We start from the raw sequence: 20,025 nt of genomic DNA, 5'->3' as shown, positions 1-20,025 counted from the left end.
AAAAGATGAAGACTTGGACATTTCTATCACTCCCTGAGTGCCTCAAGGCATTTCCCAGAGAGCTGCTGTCTGATGGGCCCAAGAGAGATGCTCTGAGGTTCACCCATGTGTGTTTTAGGTTGGATTGTGGCTCTGGCTTGGTGTTTTGGCATCAAATAGCTTCCACCCCATCTTTGAGATTTCTAACTTGATACTTGCCTACTGTTGCCTCATAGTGATTTTAATGTATGACAGCAAAGAGCTCCCATCTTAGCAATGTGTTTGCTAAGTGGCTGAGCTGATGGAAAAAGCAGCCTGAAAAGGCAAGATCCTCCCCAGCTTGGAACAGATCCAAGTTTAGTGTTCAATCTAGACTTTAGCTGCTGAAAGATTATATAAAAATTAGGCTTTTCTTATTGCTGTGCATTTTCTTTGCTATCTGTGAAAGGATTTTGTCAGACACACTGACCAAGAAGCTTGGGGGCTGTATTGGGTACGTGCATTTATTTGAACTCTCTGTGCTCTGGGGCTTAACCCAGTCATAGAGAACTACAGGGCTACTCCAGCACTGTCCCCTTCTCATCCTGAAATGCAGCCTATAGAGGAACTTGTGGCACTAGCTGTGGTTTGTCTTCCATGCTGAATATTAAAAATGAAGGGAGGAGAAGGGGGAGGTAGAAGTCCAGCTGTGTGAAATTGGGAGGATTGAGCTTGGAGGTCATCACCTGCAGCATGGGAAGACTGCACTGAGGCTGGAGGATTGGAGGTGGATCATTGTGCTCACTTTGGATTTTGGCCCTTTTGCATGGCTCAAAGGGCTGTGGGCTCTGTGTACACCCCAGGAGTGTAAATCTCTGCTGCTGGCTTTGTCTTTAGGATAATTATTGCAGTGTTTGGTTATATAGACTATCTGGTGATGGACAGAAATTGTTCTGTTTCCTCCTAGTGAGTTTATTATTTCTTTTTTCTTTTTTTTTTTTGTTCATTCTTTGAATTCTAGTTGAAGTAGGTGGAATATTCCTTATTTTCTTTCATTAGAAGGTAAACACAATTACTGTGATATAGCCTCTCCAATTTCTGTTATGACTGTGCTTTGAAACTATAACCTGTTTTTAGCTGAAAATCCTTAGAGGAAGTCTAAGGAGGCAGAAAATGCTTTAGTGGGAAAGCGATATGTTTAAATAAACCTTACAGAGATAGTGCTCACCCAGTAGATGAAAATATGAAGTCTGAGTATTGTTGGGTAGAAGAGTAGCTCTGAATCTCTCATTCCTTTCTATCTAAGGTAACTTGATTATCACTGTAATCTCTTTTGTTCTGTCACTTTGAAAAGACAGTATCATCTGTCATTCTGTGGGGAAAAAAAAACCCTGACAAATAATTGTAGGCAAAAGCAAATAGTCCTTATTTAAGCACTGGTTTAAAAATGAGAGTAATATTTATATAGCCAGAAGTGTACTTTATATATATGCATATATATATATATATATTATATATATTAAAAAAAAAAGGCACTGTTCTTTTGAGCCAAAGACATGGCACAAGGTTTGTGCTTCATATGGTTTCTGCAGGAGATATCTGGGTTGTTGGGACATTACCTATTAAAGGTTTTATTTTCTTAGCAGATGATCTTCTGCAAAGGGGCACTGGCACTACATGAGCATGCCAGCACATACATTTATCTTCCAGAAAGGGACTTTGGCCATCTGTAGGATTAAAGGAAATGGGAGATATTTTGTTCCACCAGCTAAGGTGCTTATGAAAATAAGATTCATTTGGGTTAAATAATAAATGAGAGGAATTCAATTATTTTTTGGTTTGTTGGTCCACCCTGTGAAAACTACCCCTAAGTCAGTAATAGTAAAATGATGTGATAGTGCATTGTGTTAATGAAGGATTTCTATGCTCAGCAAGACCAAAACCGGCGGAGTGCCTCTCCCATACCCAAGGGCTACATTAGCTGGGCAGCAGATGCACGCAGAGACACAGATTATTGTCCTGTGTGAACACCCAGCAGCTCCCAGGCCCCTCCTGATGCTCCTGGGCATCCCTGGAGCTGGATGAAGCTCTGGCTGTGCGCGAGGGTGCCCGGTTTGGGAGCGCGGGTTTTTGGCTGCGGCTGGCACAGCTGCTGCCCTTGCTGGCAGGCAGGGAGGCCACCTGTGTGCCCCTGTGAATGAAGGCAGCCTTCGCTCGGGGATGCTGCCGCGAGAGCCGTGCCCTGCGCGGAAGCGCGAAGAAAAGGCCGATGCTCTGTGCCACGCGTGCCCGGGCGCATACTAAGGAAGCGGCAGGGGAGGAATAAAAGGCACTGGCTCGTTGGCTGGCCTCGCTGCTATTCAGAGCTTGCCTGAATTAGCAAGGCTGGTGTAAAGCATTCTGCACACCACAGTAATATGGTAATCCTGGAAATGCAGGAAGGGAAATCCCCGCACTGTTAAATTCGTGGGAGCCTTTTGCGATGAGATCAGTGGAGCTTTCGTCTTGTCTGTTTAGAGTTTGGGAGAAGAAGTAGTTCCTCAGCATCTGAAACTGATTTTGTTGAAGTAAGAGTGTTATTTGTTTAAGAATGCACTATAAAAAAAACCTGTGACTTTCCAGTCTGAAACAAAACTAGGACAGTTTCTTAGTATTTCACTGCCTTTACAGCTGGTGTGAGCTCCTCTGGGCAATGCCTGTCACAGGGAGCTGGAGCACCTGGGAAAGGCTTTGAAAATCAATCAGGGCTCCCCTCTGCTCTCTCCCGCTGCTGTTTCCCCCTGGCTGGAGGAGCCTTATCCCGTTGGCAGAGGTTCAGTGGCAGAGCCCTGCTGATGTCCAGATGCGATTCGAGCGGCAGCTCCTGTGGCCACACTCAGCCCAGGTGGTTCCAGCTCTGCTCTTCGTGCTGGCCATACATTTGCCCTTGCATTCTCAGCACACACAGCAAAATATTCCAGCTGTGGCTGTCTCCAGCTAACACTGTCTGAACCTGCTTTATTCTCTTGCTGGAGAGACGTTTCCCATCAGACATTTTAAATAAGAATTTAGTATGAGTGATGTCTAGTGATCTCTTAGTAATTTCTTCAAATGCTTAATCATAGCTGTGTCCCTGAATATCTTCTTCATCTCAGACACAAGACTTTCAAACTGTGACAACTGCTTCAAGATAAGAGTAGTGTGTGTAGAATTTTTGTATTTCTTTTTACAAGAAAAAAATTATATATGTTTGCCTTATGCTTTGTTCTCTGTACTTTCCTATCTAGTGCAATTGGACCTGCAAGTGAACCACTAAACCTCTTAGATCTTTTTTTTCAGATGTTATCTGTTTTTCAAGTCATTGCTGTTCTTTCTTTGCATCACCTCAACAGAACCAAAGGATATCAGAGAGTGATAATAATCATAATTAAACAAAATCTAACTTACAGGAGCTTAAAAACCAAAGGATACTGTTCCTCAGGGGACAAGGGATTATAAATGGTTCCGTTTCCTCTTAGTGGTTGGTGTTGCTGGAGGTCTCTGTAGGCTGCAGATAATAGTGTCACAAATTTTGCTGGCAGGTGTTGATCTCTCAAGACAGAAAACAAACTCTCTCTGCCCGCCTTTGAGCCTCTGTAGTCCAGAAAATGGCTTTCAGCAACACTCTGGTGAAGCTTTCTTGCTTCATTCAAGCCTGAACTTCCTGTTAAACTGACTGTGTAAATGTCTGGATGACTGACTAGAGGGAATGAAATAGTGGGGAAAATATAATTTAAAAATTAAATATAAATACATATTTTTTTTACCTAACTGTATTTTTTCACCTTGCTTAACCACAAAGCAATTTCACAGGGTATTTCAGCAAATTAATTCTTCTGTCCTAATGGCGTACATGCATGCGTGAAGAGACTTGCCTGTTTGTAATGATATACAACAGGTACACTTACTTTCTGAAGGAATCCTCCTTACTTGGGGGGGTTTCTTGCCCTCTAGTTCTTAGCCCCAGTCCACAGGATTTGGGATTTGGCTGTTCTTTGTGCCTTCCATGACATGGACTTACTCCTGGGCTAAGTGGGATGTGTTATTTCTGGTCTCTGTTTAAAGAAGAACAACAAAAAAAAGGTTGCCTTTCCCAACATCATTGCACTTTAGCCAAATATTTGCATTGCAATTTGTGATGAATTATAAATGAATCAACAGTGTGCCATGAATTTAATATTCAAAAATATCCTGCATGTCACATTACCTTGATTTTCCCCTTTATTCCTAAAGCGTAGGCAGGCTGCTAAGATTGGCAGATTCAGAGTGTGAACGAGGTACTTTCTGAGTCAGTGGGTACAGCTCAAATTCCTTCATGAGGAATGGTGGCCCTCATTTCAAGCTGTCAAAACAGCACCTGATGGAGGCTGCAGTTGCACAAACACTGTGTGGAGAGTTGTGTGATTATTTGAGCTGTGTCTTCCTCCAGGGCTGGCTCCTCAAGGAGGATCACCTCCCTCCTCCCTCACCTGTGGACTTGCAGCAATGAGATGGCCAGCTCAGCTTGGGTGGCCCCGCCCAAGGAGGATGGAGGTGATCTGGGCCAGCCCTGGCCCCAGGTGAGGCTGACTTGGGCTTTGCTCAGGGTCCTGCTGATGAAGGCAGAGCTGGGATGCATCCAGCCCAAAGTGACCCCTCAGAAGGTGTAACAGAGAAGTCATCACTACCTGGTGCTGAGTAGTTTTCTACAAAAGTGAGTCTGGTTTTTATGCTGTCTCACAAATGATGGATGGCTTTAGGGTTGTTGGCTGGGGTGTGCAGTGGGAGCTGTCGGGCTGGTGCAGACCTTGCACTGGTGTTGTTAATAAGCAAAGGCACGTCGAGAGTCTCCGTGTAGCTCACCAAGGTCACGCTCAGGTAGTGAAATGTTTAGAGTGTCTGTGTAATTAAAAACTAGCTAAAGACAGAAATCCTGTACTGCTAATTCCAGTCTCTGCTGGAATACCCCAGTGATCAGTGCTCGGCTTTCTGAACAGTCTCAGATGATGAACTGCTGATCATGTCTTTTCTAAGCTCTCCATAGTTAGGTCTTTGTTTACCTGAACAATTCAGCTTCTATTTAATGTATTGTAAGCACAATCATTAGTTCCTGTGCTTTGCTAAGAGAAGTAAAGCAGCATGTTTTCTGCTTTGTTTTTTAATGCCATTAAGTGAGAGGTTGAGACTGGGCTTTAGGCTTTGCCCCAAGAATCAGGAAGCTCAGAAACTCGGAATACTGATATTTTTCTGTTATACAGGTTCATAACCAACATGATTTTGAAGGTGTGAAAGTTTTCAGGAGTTTTGCTGTGTACTTGGGGAGGAGGAAAGTGAAGCTTTTTTTAAGGGGTGCTGGGCTAACACTGATATCATCTGAGAGACTGTGATGTAGGAGCCTGCTTTGAAGTGGAAGTATCCTGGTACTGCTCCACAGCAGAGCAGACCTTGGTGTTCCCATGTCCATTTTTCCCTTCTGAATCATACCAGATGGATTAACTTACTTTCATAATTAATCAAAACCATGTTTTGCTGGCATTGTTGCTGAGTTGAATCCCAGTGTAACATTTCCACGGGTCCTGTTAAGTTACTGTGGAAAGATTAAAGCTCATTTAATTGTCCATTTTGTTACCATGACAGCTGTTCTAATTTTACCCTCTTGTGTCACCCACAAGATCTGCTTTCTGTTCTCAGATACCTGGGAGTCCTGAGAGTTCATATTTTTTTAGGTGCAAATGTTCTTGACTCTAAATTTCCATGCCTGTATGAAACCTATACCTCAACAGCTTTTAACCTGGGGAGTGTAACTTAAGTCTGAAGCCACAGGGCTTTGAAGGGATGCTCCAGATCAACACCAGGTATCAGACACTGATGATTCAAAGGAATCTGCCAACAAGGATCTTTTTGCTGCTGTTACTGCCAGAGCAGCCCTGTACATCACTTTGAAGGACTCTTGGTGACTTTCAGACAATTTGTGTTATAAGTGAATAGATTTTCCTGCATGAAACGAGTGATAAATACTCAATATTCAGTATGATAAGGGAGTAAGTTGATAGATACATAGAAACTGTTGGATATGTGAAGAGAGTGCTGTAGGAATATTTGAGATGGTGAAGAAAATGGAAAGTTGAAGGGGGAAAGGAAGGATAAACTGGTGCAGACTTTTTTTTTTTTCTTGTGGGTATTGTTTTCTACAAATGTACATCTTCCCCATACAGCTTTTAGAGTTCTTGACAAACGTATGTGCAGCCATGGAATCAGCAGACAGGCAGCTTTGAACTGTGCAGTGGATGCAGAAAGAATATTGATTCATCCAAGCTTTCACTGGCCTTGGTAATAAAAGACTTCAGAGTCCAGAATTTCAAATGGCCAAATTGTTCTTCAAACTTGTCTGCATTGTACTAATGACAAACTGGTTTTTGTTCAACAAAAGGCATCAGGACTTCTCTTTCCAGCAACCTTTTTAATTAAAAAGTTATGAATGTAGTAGCAAAATTCCCTCATTGTGATGAGGTTTGAGGTCTTTTCTATGTCCCTGTTTTGTCTAATGCTGTTTGTTTGGTTATCTGGGGTCCTTGGAGGGTAATTCCTGGGGAAAAAGACTCTAAAAAACCCATCTGGAGAACTAATGTAACTTGTTGCTGTTTTTCTTCTCCATTATAGCAACTATTGTGGGAATTAACTATCATTTAGATGATTTTTTTTTTTTTTTACACACAGAAGAAAGAGTTCTTTTCATTAAATCTCTCTGAGAAGAGACAATCATGATTGCAGGGCATTTTTGTGGGATTTGTTCATGCTCTTGACATTGCATCTGACAGGTGCAGTGATACAGTGAGAAAGTCATTTTTTCCTGAAGCAGTGTAGGAATTTCCCTCTTCCAGGTTTTAGGCTGGTACCCCATGCTTCTCATGCAAGGTGTGCACTCTGCTTTAGATGCAGCAGAGCAGAAGGAGAGGTAGCTGAGTAGACTTTTCTAGGTCAGAAATGTTCTGTGGTTCCACCCAAGCTTCAATATTGGCTGAAGGAATTGTGGGTTTTGCAACAGAAACACATGGAAAGGGTGATTTGTTCCATTCCTCAGCTTCACATGAGGAACTGGTAAGTACTTCTAGTAAACTTTTAGTTGTCAGCCAGCTCTGTGGCAGGAGGTTTTATCCAGGTTACCAGGGTGTATTTCAGTGTCAGAAAGGGATTGGGAAGACAGAGAAATGCAGTTGTGGTTAAAACACTGCAACATTTCCTGCCTTAAATTTTCTACTGCCACCAATGACTTTCCCAGTCATGCATCTCTCTGAAGGCTTGTTTTGGGGTGTTTGCCATGCTGTGCCACATTTGCAATGTTCTGTTGCATTTCTCTCTCCTTGGGTTGAGTTTGGACAGGGAAAACAGTCCTTGTTTTCTGGAGCGCCTGTGCACAGGAGTGTGCCTGGGTGGTGAGAGTGTGTACCTTCACCTTGGCAGCAGAAGTGAGCAAGTCTCCTTGCAGTTCTCACATTTCCTCAGCCTCTCTCATTGGGTTTCCCTGCCAGATGTTTCCCATTCAATCCATATTGGTTTCCATTACCACCTTGAAAATTGACCTGAGGTGGAAATGAATATTACAATTATACTGCTGACTTTTGCATAAATTAGTGTCATTTTCTCTTAAGTGTCCTGCCATTTTGGACAAGTGTAGTTTATCAAAAAATAATAGTAGCTGCTTGAAAGTGTTGTATATGTTCAGGGAAGGGCTTGGTTTTGTGTCCTTTAAGATGCCTGGCTCCCAAAGCAACATGCTGTTGTTGAGGCAAAAATCTGAGGAATTCCTGGCAGCACCTGGCAGGAGCAGTCCCTGGCCTGCTCCCCATGGGCATCCTGAGTGCCCCTCACATCCATGCTCCTGTGGCAGGGAAGGAGCAGCAGAGGCTGGGTGGAGGGTGCAGAAAGCAGAGGCACAGCTTTGTGTGGAGTTGTTGTTCATGGGAGCCTAATGGCAGCACACAAGAGTTAAATGGAACTCTGTAAAATCCTTAACACGGCACTTGATGTTCTCTTTAGGAATCACGAAGCATGTAACGTCCTTATGTTCTCCAAAGGGTTTATTTGGCAGCCTGTTAGCATCTCACTGTGACATGACTGAAGGGGGAGTAACCAAAATAACAAGGTGCAGGGAAAGGAGGCAGCAGGCACCAAACTGGAGTAGCAGTTTCATAGCCCAGTACCTTTGAACCTGGGACTCTTCTCCCCCTTTCCCTGCATGGGTAGCAGACTTTGATGATCTTAAAGACAACATTGTGCTGGTCAAATGGTGATGGGGACTCAGGTAATTTTCTCTAAGGTTCCCAGTTACTGCTGGATTCCAGTATGTGTGAGGATGAGTCTGTGTAATCCAACACAGATTTGCTCATTCACTTTGGTCTTCTGCAGTTACCCAGATTTTAGGCCCAGAAGTATTTTTCCAGCTAACCAAGAGCATTGTGAAGTTGCAAGGTGAATATTTCCACCATTGGGAAAGGAACTCTGCTATAGGTGGATGTGGCTGCTTATGAAGAGGCAGTAACTAATCGGGGTAGGAAAACAAAAGAAAAGGGGTGAACAAAGTAAAGGATTGGAGTATTCAAGTAGCTGTAGATTAATGGGGCACAGTGCATACCTTTGGGTCTTCACTTCTTTGATTTAAAAAACAAACCAGCTTCCAGCTCATCTGTAATATTACTTTTCATACAGATGCCTTTAATCCTACAGTTTCCATTTGCAGAGCAAACAAAGATGTGTTTATTTTCCTTATAAACCCTTTTTCCTGTCCTCAGTGCAGTATTTTTGAAGCTAATGACTGAGATAGAGAGCAGGAGTGAGTATGCAAATGACAAATTGTGTCAAAGGCAGCTTGGAACCACAGGCTGGGCAGCCCCAGCATCCCTGGGGCATCCCTGCTTGGTTCCAGCATGGTCCCTGCACCTCCAGACAGGGAGTCACTGGTGTGTGGGCTACCCCAGGCTGCACACTCTTGGACACACACACATGCATGTATTTATGTTCTACCAAGAAAGTGACTTTCTTAGCTTTGCTATCACTGTAGCAATTTTCCCCCAGGTGAGCATCTCACCCCATCTGAGCAGTCAAACCAATGCCTTGAGAGGCTGCCCTAGAACACAGGCTGGACAGAGTTAAAGAATAAAGCAGGGATTTATTAAAAGGATCTCCTCAATGGATCCACCTTGGGCAGCACAAGAGCCCAGCCAAGACTACACCCAAGATGAACCAACATGGTCACAAAATGGACAAGTGGTCACAGGGTCTCTCACTTTTATCAGTTCTGCTCCATTTTAATATTGGAGTTAATTGTCCAATTATAGCTTTAGGTTATGAGGTTCCATCCTCCTTGCTTTTCTCTCTTCAAATCACCATTGTTGATACTTTTTGGGCCTGGAGCTTGTAACAATTGTCCTTGGTTTCAAGCTGGAAAAGGATTGTTTTGTCTCCTTACCCTGTGAAGAGAGCTTGCTAACACTTAATATGAAGCTCAGAGCTACACACCAAAACATCACAGAATCTGAAAAATATGGAAGCCAAGACTTAAGGCATCACCATCCACCACACTTATTAACTTCCACACTGTCAATCTACTGGAGTTCCTTTCAGAACCACTCCATTTGGGGAAAGGTGTTGTGTGGAGTTGCGTTATGTATATGTTTTATTATCCCTGTATTATGTATTGGTTTATTCCTTTGTACCCCCGTGTGCAACTTGGTTTATCCCCAGTTTTCCCGCCTTGTCCGCCCTTCCCGCCTTCCCAGTATCTATCCATCACCCTGAAAGAGGCATTTTACCCCCCCCGGGTGCCTTGTCTGTCACTCGGTGCCCCTTCCCATCCATCCAGAAGCTTCTACTCAGGGCACCGGGTGATTGGGCGAGGACCTGGGGCTCCCCCCATATCCTTCCCCCATTGGACCCCACCATATCCCCCCATCCCGGAGCCACCCCCTATCCCTATCCCCATTGGTCGTTGGATACCCCTCCCTTACAGTTTATAAGCCAGTGCAAGCACCTTGTGCTTGTTCCTGTTGGCTGGCACCGTTCTAGGATATTTGGCCCTGTTGGCCACAATAAACTTGGACTTAGCCCCCAGCAGGATCCGCTCTTCATTTACCACCGCGAGGCTTGCCAGCGCTGCCCGGAACCCACAAAGGCACTCTCCAAACCCCAGCTGGGAGCGGCGGAGGGTGCCTCCATCGCCCGCCCTCGCCCCAGGATGAGAGCTAGCCGGGGCTGAGACAAAGGGAACCGGGGCGGGAGCGCGGCAGTGTTGCTTTGCAGAAAACCAAGAGAATTTTCCACTGTGCAGTGGAAGGGGTGCTACAATGTGAAAAATTGGTTTTGTAGGGTAACTCCAGAGAGAAGAAAGCTGTGGGAAACCTTGCAGTCCTTCCCTAATCTTCTGACCGTTCTCATTTAATTTAAATGTCTTTCCTTCCTCTCAGTTTGCTGTGGATTTGGACTGGGACAGCTTTCCCCTCATCCTGCTTCCTAGTTTTTCCTCTCCCCTTGCCCAAAGGAGTTAAGGGGCTGTAGACCTGGAAGGTCCATGTAAAACATGGCAGAGAATGACATCCCCCTTTTGTAAGCCTTTTTTGTCATCTGGGGTTTTCACAGTCTGCATCTTTTTATGCTTTTTTTTTTTTTTTTTTTTTTTTAAGGATCCCCAAAATTAATGCAGTGATTCAGTGTCTGTGTGCCTAAATATGTATGTGTGTGTGTCTTGGGGTGATTTTATGATAATGCTGTATTCCCCTATAGTCTGCTTCATGCCCAGAAATGGGTCCTGTAGCTTTCACCTGCCCAGTCAAAATAGTTCCCCAACACATCTATTGCTGAAAGAAATGACAGATGAGCTGTGTCTGAATTTCTCAGTATTTAATAATTCTATACATTATATAAAATGTATTAATATTTCATAATTATAATAGTGTATTATTTAATAATTTTAAATCTAAAAATTATAATATAATGTATAGAACTTGATAATTCTATACATTATATTGTATTATTATATACACCTGTTGTTCCAGACGAATCTTGGATTCCTTAGTGGAAGAACAAAAATCCAACTGTAGTCTCTGCAAATACTTAGGTTTGCAGTAATGTTTACAGCACAACAATTAACCAGCCCAATTTCCCCCCACTCAATTATTTTATACAGTGCCTCAGCTGATTTAATCAGCTCCCTTTCTAACAAGTTTGTTCCTTTTAAAACAAATGGATTTCCAGGAGGATCAGATTTTCTTCCCAACTCTTTTTATTGCTGGTTTCTTTAGAGATGATTTAATTGCTGTAAAAATGGTCTTCATACTTGCCATTCTTGATTATATTGCTACTTAACAAGCTGTATTAAATGCGTGAAAAAATCAAATCAGAAAATTGAGCACTAGGCAGTAACAAGGAAAGCTTTTTTTTTTTTTTTTTTTACTTCAGTACTGTTGCCACTGATGGGAAGTGTGTGTAATCAAGTTATTTTTGTGTTATCTTCAAGTTGGGAGGAAAAAGAAAACTTGGGATAATGAATGATTTGAAAGTAACTACACAGAAGTGCCACTAAAAATGATGGCTCATAAGTTGATCTTGTACAGCTCAGTCTCTGCCTCCTCAGCTGAACCATTTCCTTTACCTTGTGCTTGCAACAGGAACACGTTCATCTGGAGCCTGGCACAGTGTGGGGGTTCCCAGGTGTTTTCAATGGAGTTAGTGCTGGGGAAGGGGCCTCTCCTTGTGTCATCTTGGCAAAACTTCCCCAGACAGAGCAGTTTTAAGCAGCAGATCCACCCCACTGTGGGCACATGGGCTGCTGGGCAGCTGCCGGGGTAAGTTTTGGGTGGTTTCATGATCTAAAAAATTGCTATAAGTCCACAAAGAGCTGTGGCACATGGCTGCAGTGGTGTTCTCCAGAGAGGAGAGCCCTCCCATTCCCCTAGAATGGAAATCAGATGCCTCTGAGGTCCATAAGTGAACATCACCCTGATGTGGCTGAAGGCAATGGTGAAGCTCCAGGGGCTTCCTTGGCACATGGTTGGGGCTGGAGAGCCCCAGCCTCTTTGGCCAGCTGCTAAATATCAATAGTCCTAGCTGCCACCATGGTCTTTGTTATTCCCCCACTTTCTTTTCTGCAAGGGGAAAGACCTTGCAGGAGAGGTTGGAGCCTGACACTCCAGACTCCTCCCCTGTGGGAAACAGGAGCAAATCCCATGTGCCAGGTAGGATGCAGGTGATGGACAGCATGGGGCAAAAGTGTTGTTCTCCATCAGAAATGTGAGTGGCACCGTTGGGACCTAATAACTTGCTCATAAGGAAAAGTTTCTTTCTAATGTCCATCATTTAACGCTTGGCTTATGCCCTTGAAGTGAGATGTCTTACATCTGTAATACAGCCACGGTAATTTCATTCTAAAAGTACCCTATTTGATTAAGAACCAGCCATGAAGGCAAATATCAAATCTCCAGATGGAAACTTGGCCTGGCAGGAGAGGATGAGAAGCTGCCATTAAGCGAGGCCAAGCTGGGGCGTCCCCTCCGACCAGGGACACAGCGTGGCACGGCCCATTTCTCACAGCAGGGATATAAATTTGTTTTCTAGTACTGACATGTATTTGTCCTTTCCTTTATTGCAGCAATAATTTCTAAAAAATACCATTAGAAAAAAGACAAAAGGAAGTGTCGAGAGCATGAAACTTTGATCTTAATTTTGTCCTAACCTTTACAAAATGGATTAAATAACTCCTGCAGGTAACACCCAGCAGCATTTCTCACCTGAGTGTTGATGGCCCATCAAGGTGCTTTAGGAGCTCTTCACCTTGTGCTAGTTCTTAGAGCATGAAATGTCAGGTGCATTTAAAGAACAAAAAAAGATGATACCATGTGCTAGAAAAGCAGGGAAATGTTAAACCAGTCTTGTTGAACTTGAAATCTTTCTGCCACCGAGGTGGGTTTTCTTAACTTGTGAATTGTTATGCTACCTCTATAAAATTCTGAGATGCTCTTGTGGGATGGTCCAGCATCAAATTATCAGAGAAAGTGGAGGCAGGAAGGTGTTTTCTATTAGAGATGAAGAATTGCTTTTCCCAAAGGTTTATGGCAAAGCCTGGCAGCGTGCTGGCACCTAGGACAGAGCTCTGGGCAGGAGCCTGGGATTTAGAGAGCTTGTGTTGGTGGTTTGATGGAGCAACCTGTGCCTGTGAAATTGTGCCCCTGAAGCAGCTGGACACATTTTAAGCAAAGTGAGAACAACTGCACAGTTGTGGAAATGGCCTGGCTAAGGTGATTTTCATCCCAGCACACCTGGAGGATGTTTTTGCTCTTCCAGCTAATTAGACATTATTAAATTCAGGGAGGTGGTAGAAGGGTACAAGAATAAGATGGTTGTTTCTTGGAATGAACTCCCTTGGGTAGACCAGTGGCTTTTAAAATCAAATGAAACATTTACACCCTGTGTGTATCCACCCTAGTGACTCACAGGTCCCTCTTGAGGTGTGTCTTTTGATCTATGGAGTGGGGAACAAAGAGGGGAGGTGGGATACTGTGTGGAGAACATCATATTTATGTTTTCTGAAGCTACATAGGACTGCAATCAGGCTGATAGCTGCTAAATTGCTCCAAAAGGACTGGCCTCTCCAGTCTGGTGTGTCCTTGGCTGTATGGTCTGCTCTCAGCCTTGCCTTTATGGTCTTGGTGCCATTTCCATCCTGGAAGAAGCCACACCATGCTTCTGTCCCTGTTAAATGGCTGCAGCACATTTTGCTGTAATAAACTGGGGTGATGAACTAGTGGTGGAGAGGCTGATTTAATTGCCTTTGCAGGAAAAGAAAAAATAATTGGTTTTGTTGGTTCTGTTGTTTTCGTTCTTTTTGAAGGAGGGAAACGAAATACAAATACAATAAAATTCTGAAATACAAATACAGTTGACAAAGGGAGAATATGTATTTGTTCAGCAGCTTTTTTAGTTCTTCTCTGCAGTGTTTAGTCCCCACAAGCAGCCTGTCCTAGCCTGTGAGAGTGCTGATCAAGGATATTTTAGTAGCAAGAGGCTTGAGACAGAAGTGCATCATGTTGTTTTTAATGCATAAAACTAGGAGGGCCAATTGCAAACACCTGGGAAAGAGCATTTGTGCTTTTTTAGAAGCTCTTGGGCAGAACAGCCTGTACCTGGGAAGAGAACAGAGGCAGCAGTGCTGGGGGTGGCCTTGGGGGGGTCTCTGGGGATGCAGCAGCTCAGGCTGTTGTTTCTCAGCCCTCCAAGATGCTCCCAGGGACTTCCCTGACTCCTTTGCATTAGTCTCTGTGCATAGTTTAACTGTTCTAAGCATTTTCTGTATAAAGAGTCAAGTTGTGTGTGTGATCCTCTAAATCATTAAAAATGGGTCACTGAGCAGTTTAGCAGGAGCACGAACTGGAATCTCCCTTTTTTCTGTATATCATCATTCATCTCCACCTGCTTGCCTTCAGAAAAAAGGGCTCAGAGTAGCCCTCTGAGCTGTTCCTGCTGTTTTACTGAAACCTGCTGTGTATGGGCACTCAGACACGTGCCACCATGCTGCAGGAGAGGCAAAGGTACACATAATGCTCACACAGCTTCTGTTCAGGATTCACAAGCATCAAAACCACAATGGATGATATTTTGAAGCCCTCTATCACTGTGGTGTTCACCTGGTAAAAAGTTGTTTTGTTGTTGGCATCTCTAACAGGAGTAGGCACAACCCATTGCTGGAATCAATCACTCATTTATGGTGGTGACAGCTTTAAAGCCCAAGTTCCCAAGTTCATTTAAACACCACTAAAATCTTTGACACGTTTTAAAATACAGTGAGGAACGTGTTTGTTCCACAAGGAGTCATTAAATGCAGAGAAACAACCTGTGGCTGAGGAGGTCTGCTCCATGAGCTGCTAGGGACTGGGGCAGCATTCTGAGAAATATGGCAAAATGAATGATTGGTACCAACACATCCCTGGTGTACCTTCATCAGAACAGGATGAAACCAGCTCAGGTTTTTTGTGTGCCCTCTTGCTGCCTTTTCTGCTGATTTTGAAGCTCTGAGTGCCTCAGACTCATCTCCACACTCCTGAGTTCCCCCCCCAAAACCCTTTCTTTCAGCAGATTCCTTACCTGTTATCAAGGGAGTGTTTAGAACAGTTAAAGATCTCGAGCACCTTGTCTAGGAGACTTATGGTGATAATGAAAGCAGTGCTTTCCAGCCCTCTGCTGCTCATCCTTGGATTGCTGGAAAATGGGGAGCAGGGCTTGTGCCAGCCAAAAAAGAATCCTGGAAATCCATGTTCACTGATTGGAAATCCATGTTCACTGATCTGGTGTCTGTTATTTCTTTGGCTTGTTAGTGAGTCCTTGCTGATGGGTGCAGGTGCCTTGTGAAAACCTCCAGGTAGGGGGGGAGATTGCCCAACAATTGTAAGTCATATTTATTTTACCTTCTGTTATTAAAAAACCCCCATCATTATGTGATGTAATTGAATAAACATACTGTGAATTGATTTATTCAGTTATGGGGAAGGGAGTGGGATGTTATCTTTTGGGATTTAAAAAAATAAAGCCTACTGATTTGTCCTGTGCTACAGTAATGGATGAAGCAGCACAAAACATCCAGCTCAAAAGGCAGACACACAGGTCATGGCTGGTAATCACAGTGACACCAGAATGAGTTTTTCTAGACCAGCTGTGAAATTGTGCAGTAAATTACATTGCATGTGAGGTATTAGTCTCTGGTTTAGTAAATAAGCCTCCTGATAAAGGCCCAGCGAGGCAACTGCAGGGAGCTGTGCTGGACTTGGGTAGCCAAGTGCTCCAGGAGGTGCTGCTGAGGGCTGTGCTCACACAGCTGCAGCTGTCCTCTTTGCTGCCTCTTCCTTTATCATCCCTTCAGCTGGGTGTTTTCCCCCTCTTTTTCCATCTTATTGCAAGGCTGTTGTGTATTAAGGCTCAGCATTGCCTGTTTCTGCAGGTGAGCAAGGGCTGCTTGAGCACCACGTGCTGCCCTGTCTTCAGCTGGCTCATGGCCAGGGCATGGAGGATGCTTCACTCTCTGGTCCTTTCATCTGTCCATGGCATGGCTGATCCCAGCTCAGAACCACTCTGATCCCAGCTCAGAACCACTCTGATCCCTTCATGTGTCCATGGCATGGCTGATCCCTGCCCAGAACCACTACCCCTTCTGGGCAGAAAGAGCTGCTGCTCCTGGCCATGTCTGAGGCTGGATCCTAGGATTATCTTCATTTTTTAACCGCGGAAGCACAGAGTAACTCTCAAAGAAATTGAACTGAAGCCATCAGGGTCTGACCTCTGGATAGAAAGACAGTTTGTTGTGAAAGCAATAATGCGATGAGAACATCAAAGGCTCAGCTCGTGTGTGAAGCTATGAAGTGCATCAGGTGGCAGCTGTTTCTATAGAATGTTAACAAATCAGGTGTGCTCAGTGGTAACTTCTTCCTGCCTGGAGAGAAGGAGTGAGCAATCACCTGTCTGGAGCAGGTGTGTGCTGCTGTGGGGGTAATCACTCTGCACAGCACCTCCCTGGCAGTAGGTGCTCACCAGGAGCTGAGGAATGATATTGCAGTATCTTCAAGAGGTTTAATGACAGCATTAAAAGTGTGGTCAATATTCAGTCAACTTAAAATTTTAGCATTCAGTGATGGTTTTTGATTGCATGTAGCAGTTCTCTTCCCTGCAGTAGCTGTTAGGATTGTTGGCCAACTTTGTGGTATGGCACTGAAATCTTAGGCTGTAGTTTCTTCTCCAAATCCTATTTTCACTGAGATGCCCCCATAAGCAATGAATATAAATGTACTCATATGTTTATTTGGAGTCTTCCTTAATAAGGAGGTGTTTAATAAGCACCACCAATGGAAACAAATTGAGTTCCTTGAGTCACAGCTGGAGTTGCAACTTTTTCCCCCTTGATTATCAAGGGATATAGTCTGCGTGGAAGAATTCAGAGTTTACAATGACATCTGTTGCTAAATAATACAATTAAAGTAAATACAGCATAAGGGGGAACACTCCTGTGTTCCTAATGAACAGAAAGTAGAGTTTGGGTGAGGGGAATGCATTAGCTGATAGAGGGAAGGAAGAAGGGAAGAAAAAGAAAATATGTGGGGGAAGCCAGAGAGAAGGGGCAAAGTGAAGTGAGGAGATGAGGTGCCCTGTGCTGGAGCCTGCAGGAACACAACACCCAGGGACTGTTTGCTGCCAGGAGCAGATGATGCTGGTGCTGGAGGTAGCTGGTGATAAACAGCTGAGGGGGCACGTGGTCCCTCAGAACTTGTAGGACACTGTCTCATGAAGCATCTGGCTGCGTTACTCAAAGTTTAGAAGCTCTTTTTCTCCCTAAGTGACTGTATAAAGGGCATTTTTCTTCCTAAGTGACTGGCTTACTGTTTTTACTCCTTTACTAATTTAGAGAGCAGAAAGGCAACTTAACAGATCTGTGCACAATTCCTGTGTTCAGTTTTGGGAGACAAACTGCTTGTAAGAGCAGCCAGGTGGAAGCACTCAGCTGGGCTGACCTGCTTTTGCAAGCCTCAGTGTTGGAGCAACCACTTGGGGAAGCTCCAGAAGGGCTTTCCCACTCCTTCCAGTGGAGGACCAGCACAGAGGTAATGATGCCTTGAGCTCTCATCTCCTGATGGAATCTTTCCCAATAAGCAAAGCTCAGGTGCTTGTGGCAGGCACATTCTTCTCTCTCTCAGGATTTTTTCATAGAGGAGCACAGAGAGAAGAAAGAGAAAACAATTTCTATTTCTGCTCCTTGTTTTTCCCATGTGGAATGTGTTTGGAGAATTGTTTATCTGGGGTGAGTGCTTGATTGGATTCTGGTGAGCATTGTTTGAGCCTGATGGCCAATCCAACCCACCTGGGGCTGGATTCGAGAGAGAGGGCCAGGAGTTGTGAGTTGGTTAGATATGGTAGTTGGAAGAAGTAGGTTTGTAGTTTTAGTATGTCCTTTAAATAGTATATTAATATATTATAGTATAGTTATTGTAAAGAAATCATTCAGCCTTCTGGAGTTGGACATCATCATTTCTTCCTACTGGGTTTGCCTGCATTTACAGTAAGTGCTGCTGTTGTCTAATGCATGGGGAAGAAGGTGCCCCCTTTGCTCCATGACAAAGCCACTCTGGGAGGGGGTTCCTGTGGGGTCTCATCCCCAGGGCTTGGCTGTGTGAATATCCTGGCTGTGCTGTGTTTTGGATGTTGCTTTTGCTACCTAAGCATTGTTTTCTCGCTTGGCACCTGCAGAGTGCACAGTGGGGTCCTCTTCCTTCTTAGAATTCATCTGCACGATGATTTTCAAGAAGTATTCAGAAGTGGTTCCACTTTGGCTTTGTGTTTGCACACTGTTCAGGCATAAGGGGAAATCTGTAAGATTTGGAGGAGTCTTCAGGCCAGGGGTATTCTTCCTGCTCCATTGTAGACCTGGGTTGTTTAGGTAGAAAAACACGTTTGAGAGATCCTGGCAAGGCACAGTGTCCCGAGGATAATTTTTCAGGGGCGATGTGGAGAATCTCTGCTGAGATACTAAACCCCACGTGCATTTGCCTGCGAGCCTGTCACTGCCTGTTGGATCCTCGTTGTCTCCAGCATTGTGCCCAGCAGGAATTGAAGGCAGTTCTTACCTTGCTGTGCCAGTGGCATGCCCCTGATGATCCCAAAGAGGCTGCCCAAGGATGGAACCTCACGTTGCTGTGGAGAGTGAAGCGTGGAGAGGCCACCCCTCGGGGCTGCTGCAGGAGATGCAGCATGACAGGGATTGCTCATCTGTCCTCTCTACCTTCCACAGACAAATCACAGCCAAGGAAAGCGTGAGTGTGGGTTGGTCTTATTCTCTTATTCCCTTACTGCACTGCACCTCCTACAAAGCATTCTGTGTTTGTTATTCCTCTCCTCTTTGTTAGGAAACCACCCTGGGGTTAAGTGTTCTACCAGCTGGGAGAAAAGGTTGGGTGAGGTGATAGTGCCAGAACAAGGACTCTGGTTTTATAGAAAACAGGCAAGAACTGTCCTTATCTTTTATGCATCACTGCATGAACCTTTCATCTACTCTGCTCCAAGGAAGATTTTCCCATCTAGTACTCTGTTACTAAATATATTTTCAATGCAACCTGAAATTATATATTTCCTTACTTACTGTATGTTATTCTAATTTTTGTGTGTCTGGTTACAAGTAGTGCTGTGCTGTTTCGTGGGCACAGCATTGACATACGTGTTCTCTTGCACCAGCACTGTGCAGCTAGCAGATACAGAAATCTTTATAGTGAAACTCCCCTGTGAACTTCCAGTATGAAAGACAAAATGGCATCCAATTATCACCCAAAAAGTCTCATAGGGGGGCTTTGAGTTTTGTGCACTTTTTGAGCTGATACAAGATGGAAAGCTTTGCAAGGTCATCCTCTTTTCTCTGATACTTGTGTGATTTTTGAGCTGGTCAGACTGATGTAGGAGCAAGCAGAGATGTCTGTGTTTACAGTCACAAAATACTCAAAATACTGCCAGATAGCATCCTGGCATTCCTGGCTGCCACATTCCTCACTGTTGTGTTTTGCTGGTTCCCAAGAGGAGCAAACCTGCAGAATCAAGAAACTGAATCTTTTCTTACACATCTTTGACTGCACAGACCACAAATGGATTACATTTCCAATTACTGTAGTCCTGCATTGAAACCTTTGTGTGAGGAGCCGATTTATTTGCTGCTTAAACATGCAGAGCAGTAGCATATGTGAAAACACATGCAGGAAATGTAAGGTGCAGGTTTTGTGTTGGTTTATGTATGTTTTTTAAATGGGGTCAGTTGCCCTCATAATGGAGAACATTCGTTTACCTGGTGTTCTGGTAGCTCTGTGAGCTTCACAGGGAAAACAATTTCCCTTTGGGGACAAATGTCTAAGGATAAATTAATTTTTCAGGGTGTTCATGGCTGAGTCACAGAAGGGTAAAAATTCAGCACACTGCCTCCCAAAAACCACCCATGTGATGTCAGCTGTCTACTGCACAGATGGGGAAGAAACAATACTTTGCAAATCCCCAGCAAGGAGCTCT

At 44.1% G+C, this 20,025-nt stretch overlaps 1 protein-coding gene and 1 long non-coding RNA gene across 9 annotated transcripts in view; one reads left to right on the top strand and one right to left on the bottom strand.

Moving 5' to 3' along the window:
• Nucleotides 1-20,025, top strand: part of ERBB4 (erb-b2 receptor tyrosine kinase 4) — a 595,041-nt gene that overhangs the window by 70,790 nt on the left and 504,226 nt on the right. The window lies entirely within an intron of this gene.
• Nucleotides 934-10,234, bottom strand: LOC146766949 (uncharacterized). Its single transcript, XR_014956612.1, has 2 exons — nt 4,184-10,234; nt 934-4,031 (listed from the first exon to the last, which is right to left on the bottom strand). It is a non-coding gene; the product is annotated as an uncharacterized LOC146766949 (long non-coding RNA).

Source organism: Lonchura striata, chromosome 7 (assembly GCF_050655825.1).
Source record: "Lonchura striata isolate lonStrDom1 chromosome 7, ASM5065582v1, whole genome shotgun sequence".
Lineage (NCBI taxonomy): Eukaryota > Metazoa > Chordata > Aves > Passeriformes > Estrildidae > Lonchura > Lonchura striata.
The sequence above is the reverse complement of the archived record's forward strand: the minus strand, read 5'-3'. Positions and strand labels throughout refer to the sequence as shown.